Source organism: Oncorhynchus gorbuscha, linkage group LG14, assembly GCF_021184085.1.
Source record: "Oncorhynchus gorbuscha isolate QuinsamMale2020 ecotype Even-year linkage group LG14, OgorEven_v1.0, whole genome shotgun sequence".
In the NCBI taxonomy this organism is placed as follows: Eukaryota; Metazoa; Chordata; class Actinopteri; order Salmoniformes; family Salmonidae; genus Oncorhynchus; species Oncorhynchus gorbuscha.
The window spans coordinates 19,664,578-19,674,157 of NC_060186.1; positions in this window are offsets into that span (position 1 = coordinate 19,664,578).

Genomic DNA, 9,580 nt, shown 5'->3' on the forward strand with positions numbered 1-9,580 from the left:
AGCCCTATATGTACTGAATGAAAAGCAGGTAATTGGAGGAAATATGATATAGATTGCTCTGCTAATTGGATCCAGGCTGTATCACATCCGGCCCTGATTGGGAGTCCCATAGGGTGGCGCACAATTGGCCCAGTGTCGTCCAGGTCTTGGCCTGGGGTAAGCCGTCATTGTAAATAAGAATTTGTTCTTAACTGACTTGCCTAGTTAAATAAAGGTTACATTTTAAAAATAACTGAAAATAAAATAAATAAATCGGATGTACATTGGTGTCTGAAATGTATTAAATAAATGACTGTATGTTTAAAAAACTGCAGAATTAATATTATTTTATACAAATACGATTGCTCAGAGAGAGATTTTGTTTAACAAGTAATACATTTTTTCTCAAAAAGGTAGGGGTTCAAATGATTGACACCCCAAAAGATTCTTATCAGATTCTTATAAAGTCGCGAAACGTTTAGGATTTGGTCCCATATTCTTAGCATGCAATGACAAAACCAAGCATGCAATGACTCAATTACACTACAAACTTGTTGGATGCATTTGCAGTTTGTTTCAAGGCTGGTATTTATCTATTTTGAACTTGACGGAAACGTGTGTCTCCACGCAAATCTCAGACCATGTGTAGGCACAACTTCTAGTGGTTTATCAAACAAATACTGTTATTTTGGGGGAAATGGAGTTGTTTGATGCATGGTAATTATAGTGGGGCAAAAAGGTATTTAGTCAGCCACCAATTGTGCAAGATCTCCCACTTAAAAAGATGAGAGAGGCCTGAAATATAATAATACTTATTATCCACCATAATTTGCAAATAAATTCATGAAAAATCCTACAATGTGATTTTCTGGATTTTTTTTCTCATTTTGTCTGTCATAGTTGAAGTGTACCTATGATGAAAATTACAGACCTCTCTCATCTTTTTAAGTTGGAGAACTTGCACAATTGGTGGCTGACTAAATACTTTTTGCCCCACTGTATACTAATGGTAGGCTAATAAAAATATAGGAAACGTAGGCCTAATGATAAAACAGATGCATTTGCCGTTGGTAAGAAGACCCGCTGCACAAATTAGGCCACCTTTTATCCATCGCCAATTCAATAGCTAACCATGCTCGAATGTAAATAGACTGTTAGTGTATCACATTATGGGATAGAGTATTGCTGTGCAATAAGAGCGTGACATCATAGCCCATTTCATCTCAAAGTCTATTCCAAGGCAGGAGATAGAAACGCAATCATGTACTGATAAACAAAATATTGAACAACAATTATTTTGTATAGAAGTTGAATTATATATTATTGCGTGTAATGTATTTGTATGTTGTATTGTTTTAGTGAGTATGTGTATTGTGGCTGTGTAATTGTCCTTAGCTGCCCTGGGACTACGGGTGCAAATGAGCTTTTGGCTAACCACGGCACATTTAAATGGATGCTGCATTATTGTAATATTGGTGTTGATTAATGTGCATTGTCCCCTATAAATAAATACATACAAAATAAAACGTTTGGGCTATAATGCAACATTTACTTTGAAATTGTCCAATAGACAATAAATGCGCGGCCAGTGTTTGGCACTTGCTGTAGGCGGCATGCATTTTTAGTTTGAAAACAATGTTCCTGCACCTCTACAGAAATGTGATAAAATGTCCCGATTTCTTTTAGAAAAGGACATGGCCCAGTTCCAACAATTTCCTAATCATAGCAAACCATGGTGTTGTTACCATAAAAGGTGAATGGAGGGTGTTGTTACCATAAAAGGTGAATGGAGGGCGTTGTTACCTTAAACCTGTTAGTCCTATAGGGGCAGTATTTCATTTTTGGATAAAAACACGTGCCCGTTTTAAGTGCAATATTTTGTCACGAAAAGATGCTCGACTATGCTTGGAATTGATAGTTTTGGAAAGAAGACACTCTGACGTTTCCAGAACTGCAAAGATTTTCACTGTGAGTGCCATAGAACTAAAGCTACAGGCAAAACCAAGATGTTTGAGCGACCAGGAAATGAACAGGATTTTTGAGGGTACGTTTTCCATGATCGCCTTATATGGCTGTGAATGCGACAGGAATGAACGGACACTTTCTAGCGTTTCCCCAAGGTGTCTGCAGCATTGTGACGTATTTGTAGGCATATCATTGGAAGATTGACCATAAGAGACTACATTTACCAGGGGTCCCGCACGGTGTCTGTGTGGAAATTGGTGCGCAAAAGTCACCTACCAGTATTTTTCCATCCGAATCAGAGAAGAATGCAGGCTTCTAGGACTGGCATTTCAATGAAGAGATATATGACAAAACACCTTGAGGATTGATTCAAACAACGTTTTCCATGTTTCAGTCGATATTATGGAGTTAATTCGGAAAAAATTTGACGTGTAGGTGACTGAATTTTCGGTTAGTTTCGGTAGCCAAATGCATAGTAACAAACGGAACGTTGTGTCCTACACAAGATTCTTTCAGGAAAAACTGGACATCTGCTATGTAACTGAGAGTCTCCTCATTGAAACATCTGAAGTTCTTCAAAGGTAAATTATTTTATTTGATCCCTTTGCTGGTTTTTGTGAATATGTTGCGTGCTAAATGCTAACGCTAAATGCTAAGCTAGCTATCACCACTCTTACACAAATTATTGATTTTCTCTGGTTCTAAAGCATATTTTGAAAATCTGAGACGACAGGATTGTTAAGAAAAGGATAAGCTTGAGAGCAGGCATATTTATTTCATTTCATTTGCGATTTTTAGAAATCGCTAAAGTTGCGTTATGGTAATGAGCTTGAGGCTGTAGTCATGATCCCGCATGCGGGATGGGGCGGACTAAGTGGATAAAAGGTGAATGGAGGGCGTTGTTACCATAAAAGGTGAATGGAGGGCGTTGTTACCATAAAAGGTGAATGGAGGGTGTTGTTACCATAAAAGGTGAATGGAGGGTGTTTTTCCGGGGGGATTGTGGCGTTCGTTCACCAGCCCACCAATATATACTGAACTAAAATATAAACGCCACATACAAACAATTGCAACGATTTTACTGAGTTACAGTTCATATAAGGAAATCAGTCATTGGATTCCACATGACTGAGAACACAGATATGAATCTGTTGTTTTCCGGATACCTTAAAACAAATGGGCCTCACAATGGGCCTCAAGATCTCAAAGTGGTATTTTTGTGCATTCAAATTACAAATCGATAAAATGCTATTGTGCTCATTGTCCATAGTTTATGCCTGCTTATACCATAACCCCACAGTCACCATGGGGCACTCAGTTCACAATGTTGACTCAGCCCCACGATTCCATACACATGGTCTGAGGTGAAAGAGAAATGCTCACAGGGATATAAACAAGAGATCACAGCCATGGAGCAATTAGGGTTAAGTGCCTTGCTCAAGGGCACATCAACAGATTTTTCACTATGTCAGCTCGGGATTTGAACTAGCGACCTGAACTGCTAGGCTACCTGCCGCCCATAATTAACCTAAAAAACAGGTTATCGGAAAATATGATGTTGATTCTTCTGATAATTTGGTCTATTTGACCAGTATATGGTTTCATTATGGGTTAATAACTGTACTGTCTCTATTGACTGAATCTACACCCCAGTGTAGATTGCAAGATGGCGCTGACAGAGATGGTCGCCACGCTTCAGGTCCGTAGAAAACTATGCAGTTATTTTTTTTTATGTACTATTTCTTACATTAGCCCAGGAAATCTCAAGTGTTATTACATACAGTCGTGAAGAACACCATCCACCGCTTCCGAGCATATTACTCGCCAATGTCCAGTCTCTAGATAACAAGGTGGACAAAATTAGGGCACGAGTTGCCGTCTAAAGAGACATCGGATTGTAACATTCTCTGTGTCACGGAAACATGGCTCCCTCAGGATATGTTATCAGAGTCGTTCCAGCCACCTGGTTTCTTCAAGCATCGTGCCAAAATAAACAAACATCTCTCTGGTAAGATGAAGGGCGAGGGTGTATGCCTTATGATTAACGACTCATGGTGTAATCACAACAACTCAAGTCCTTTTGTTCACCCAACCTAGAATTCCTTACAATCAAATGCCGACCGCATTATCTTTCAAGAGAATTCTCTTCACTTACATTGTAGCTGGGGATTTTAACAAAGCTAACCTAAGAACCATACTTCCTAAATTCTATCAGCATATCGAATGCGCGACAAGAGTTGGTAGCTTTCTGGATCATTGCTACTCGAACTTCCCCAACGCATACAAAGCCCTCCCCCGCCCTGCCTTCAGCAAATCTGACCAAGATTCCATTTTGTTGCTCCCAGCCTATAGACAGAAACAAAAACAGGAAATGCCCTTGCTCAGGTCAATACAACGCTGGTCTGACCAATCGGATTCCACACTTCAAGATTGCTTTGAACACGTGGACTGGGATATTTTCCGGATAGCCTCAGACAATAACATTGATCTATACGCTGACTCGGTGAGCGAGTTTATTAACAAGTGCATCGGAGATGTCGTACCCTCTGTGACCATTAAAACCTTCCCTAACTAGAAACTGATGGCAGCATTCGCGCGAAACTGAAAACGCGAACCACTGCCTTTAATCATGGAAAGGCGACCGGAAACACAACCGAATACAAACAGTTCAGCTATTCTCTCCACAAGGCAACCAAACAAGCAAAGCATTGGTATAGAGGCAAAGTAGAGTCGCAATTCAATGGCTCAAATATGAGATGTATGTAGCAGAGCCTACAGTCAATCACGGATTTCAAAAAGAAAACCAGCCCCGACACAGATACCGACATCTTGCTCTCAGACAAATTAAACAACTTCTTTGCTCGCTTTGAGGACAATACAGTGCCACTGACACGGCCACTACCAAAGCCTGCGGGCTCTCCTTCTCCGTGGCCAACGTGAGTAAAACATTTAAACATTAGGGATGCGTCCTCAGAGCATGCGCAGCCCAGCTGGCCGGTGTGTTTACGGACATATTAAACCAATCCCTATCCCAGTCTGTTGTCCCCACATGCTTCAAAATGGTCACCATTGTTTATGTTCCCAAGAAAGCTAAGGTAACTGAACTAAATGACTATCGCCCTGTTGCACTCACTTCTGTCATCATGAAGTGCTTTGAGAGACGAGTAAAGGACCATATCACCTCCACCCTACCTGATACCCTAGACCCACTCCAATTTGCATTTTGCTATAGGTCCACTGACGATGCAATCGCCATCACACTGCACACTGCTCTATCCCATCTAGACAAGAGAAATACCTATGTAAGAATGCTGTCATTGACTACAGCTCAGCATTTAACACCATAGCACCCTCCAAACGTGTCAATAAGCTCTAGGTCTCGACCCCGCCCTGTGCAACTGGGTCCTGGACTTTCCCCATCCACATCAACGGGATAGTAGTGAAGAAGGTGGAGCATTTTCAGGTCCTCGGCGTACACATCACGGACAAACTGAAATGGTCCACCCACACAGACAGCGTGGTGAAGAAGACGAAACAGCCTCAGGATGCTGAAGAAATTTGGCTTGTCATCTAAAACACTCACAAACTTTTACAGATGCACAATCGAGAGCATCCTGCCGGGCTGTATCACCACCTGGTACAGCAATTGCACCGCCCTCAACCGCAAGGCTCTCCAGAGGGTAGTGTAGTCTGCACAACACATCACCGGGGGCAACCTGCCATCCAGGACACCTACAGCACCCGATGCCACAGGAAGGCGAAAAAGATCATCAAGGACAACATCCACCCGAGCCACTGCCTGTTCAACCCGCTATCATCCAGAAGGCGAGGTCAGTACAGGTGCATCAAAGCTGGGACCGAGAGACTGAATAACGTTTTCTGTCGCAAGCCCATCTGTCACGCCCTGGCCATAGACAGGCTTTTATTCTCTATTTTGGTTAGGCCAGGGTGTGAATAGGGTGGGCATTCTAGTTTCTTTATTTCTATTTTTTCTATTTCTTTGTTTTTGGCCGAGTGTGGTTCTCAGTCAGAGGCAGCTGTCTATCGTTGTCTCTGATTGGGAATCATACTTAGGCAGCCTTTTTCCCACCTGTGTTTTGTGGGTAGTTGTTTTCTGTTTCATGTCATTACCTGACAGAACTGTGTGCTTTCGTTTTTTTCACTTTGTTATTTTGTTCAAGTGTTTTTTGGAAAATAAATCATCCTGAACACTTTCCACGCTGCGCTTTGGTCCACTCCTTCCGACGACAGGCGTGACACCATCAGACTGTTAAACAGCCATCACTAACAGAGCTACTGCCAACGTACCGACTCAAATCTCTGGCCACTTAAATAAACAGACTTAATAAAGGTATCACTAGTCACTAAAAATAACTCCACTTTAATCATGTTTACATAGAGGTATCACTAGTCACTAACAATAACTCCACTTTAATAATGTTTACATAGAGGTATCACTAGTCACTAAAAATAACTCCACTTTAATCATGTTTACATAGAGGTATCACTAGTCACTAACAATAACTCCACTTTAATAATGTTTACATAGAGGTATCACTAGTCACTAAAAATAACTCCACTTTAATAATGTTTACATAGAGGTATCACTAGTCACTAAAAATAACTCCACTTTAATAATGTTTACATAGAGGTATCATTAGTCACTATAAATAACTCCACTTTAATAATGTTTCCATAGAGGTATCACTAGTCACTAAAAATAACTCCACTTTAATAATGTTTACATAGAGGTATCACTAGTCACTATAAATAACTCCACTTTAAGAATGTTTACATAGAGGTATCACTAGTCACTATAAATAACTCCACTTTAATAATGTTTACATATTCTACATTACTCATCTCATATGTATATACTGTATTCTACACCACCTACTGCATCCACTCGCCATCTCTCATCCACATATTTACATATTCTTATTCATCCCTTTACGTTTGTGTGTATTTGTGTGTATAAGGTAGTGTTTGTGAATTTGTTAGACTACTTGTTTGATTTTACTGCACAGTTGGAACTAGAATCACAAGCATTTCGGTACACTCTCATTAACGTCTGCTAACCATGTGTATGTGACCAATAAAATTTGATTTGATTTAGTCAATAAAGATCAGTGGTTCAAGGTGTCCATATTAGTAAACTCCTAGAAGTATTATGAATGTGTGTTAGAATAATGTTCTTGAGCTAACATTACGTTGATCATCGAGAGAACATTATTTTACTAATTGGATGTGTTTGGCCAGATGTATACGGCTGCGTTTACACAGGCAGTCCGATTGTCACGCCCTGACCTGAGATATCTCTGTTTTCTTTATATTTTGTTTAGGTCAGGGTGTGACTAGGGTGGATAGGCTATTTTTGTATTGTCTAGGGGTTTTGTATTGTCTAGGGTTTTTGTATGTTTAAAGTTTTGTAGGTCTAGGTATTTGTACGTTTATGGTGGCCTGATATGGTTCCCAATCAGAGGCAGCTGTTTATCGTTGTCTCTGATTGGGGATCATATTTAGGTAGCCATTTCCCTTCGGTATTTGTGGGTTCTTGTTCTATGTTTAGTTGCCTGTCTGCCCTATTCATATTAGCTTCACGGTTCGTCTTGTTATTTTAGTTAGTTTGTTCAGTGTTCATTCTTATAATAATAAAGAATTTACACATACCACGCTGTGCCTTTGTCCGATTCATGCGACGAACGTGACACTAATTCTGATATTTTTTCCACTAATTGGTCTTTCGACCAATCGGATCCGCTCGGATAAAGATCTGATGTGAAAAGACATGATATCGGAATTGGGCTGCCTAGACTAACCCTGTGACCTGAACACACAATCCACTGTATTCAAGGAGGGCAATGTGGTTATTTTATCCCATTAATCTAGAAGTATTTATCCAACTGCACGCCTCACTTATATTGTAGGAATCCTCGCAATATGAGCCACATTACAATTAAGTTAACCTTATTGCTGTGATGTGTAGGGTGTTTGCCTTTCACGCCAGCAACTTAGGTTCACTATTCTGCCCCGCCGTTTGCTACAATATCTATAATAATCTATTGAAATATTGTAGATGCTTTATAATGTATTGAAGAATATACAAGGGAAGCAGATTGTAAGGCTATTGTGTTGTTTTGCATACATTTGATTTGAGTAGTATCTATTACCATGCACTCTACTGAAAGGATGTAAACAGGGAGGATGTTCGTAAGACTCCTTGTGTGTGCATATTTATTTCATTATTATCACCCAATAACCAAGACCTTGATAGGTTGAACAAGACTTTGGTCAGTTGGATGAGGTGTGTTATAGAGTTGGTATAGAGGGCATTATTATATGTAGACTAGAATACAATTTTTATGTCCATTGGATAGAATGGACATTTTTATCTCCCTTTCCCAACACCCCCGGACACACACGCACACACACGCACATGTTGTATGGCTGCTTGACTGACAGTAAGTCAGTAAGTACAGCTCTGCTCAGAGAAATATATGTGATTGCAGAGAGGGAGAGAAAGAGAGAGAGAGAGAGGTCACAGAGATATAAATGAGGCCTGAGTCACCCAATCTACTTGTTCTCTCTCTGCACTACACACAGTGCTAAAGAGCTACTGAGAGTAGAGAAGTGGAGGAGCAGAGGAGAGAAAAAGGGAGGGGGAAATCAATATTAGTGAACTGGAGTGTTTCGATCCCCTCTGCAGGCACACGCTCAGCCTCATCGCATGGCTTTACTGATGGTTTCCCTAGCGACCTGAACTCCGAGGGGAAGTAGTCCTTTAGTGGAATTACAGTCTTCATCCTCCAGTCTTTATCTCCCTGTCTCATCTCAGTTGTGACATCCTATTAGCTGACTAGGCTCTTTCCTGGGCTACTATGATGATCATGTGCTACCACAGTGATCTGGGCTGATGTATACGATTATGTGTTTGGGGATTGAGGAGTGTGTGTGTTTGTGTTTGTTTGTGTGTTCATGCCCTGTTTCTAAGGTCTAGCCAACTTTGCTGTACTTAAAACAAAAAAAGTGTGTTATTTCCAGTATTATTACCTACAGCCGAAAATAACAACTTATGGACATTAGGTAACTCACCTGAAATGTAACCAGTAATTTGACTTCCCTGACTTGGATCCATTGTTTGGACTCCCAGAGGCAGCCACATTCATCCCAGCTGATACACCAAAACGTCAACGTGGGGAGAAAAGGGAGGAGAAGTGGGGTTCTAATCAGGCTCAGTCTGTAAGCAAACCATCCACCGTATCTGAGTATATCATTCGCAAACTTTCAGTCCCTAGAAAATAAAGTAGACGACTTCAGGGTGATGATCTCCATTGAGAGAGACATAAGGGACTGTAACATACTCTGTTTAATAGAATCATGGCTCTCTCCAGATATATTCTCCCCGTCCATACAGCCAGCAAGGTTCTCCGTTCTTCTGGCGAACAGAAAGGAGGAACTCTCTCTAAAAAAAACTGAGGCGAAGGGGTATGCTTCATGATTAACAACTCATGGTGTGACTGTGGTAACGTACAGGAACTCAAGTCCTTTTGTTTTCCCGATCTGGAATAGCTCACCATCGAAGCCCGAGAGAGAGCATTACCTCCTGAAATAATTTTATTTGTGCAAACTGGAAACC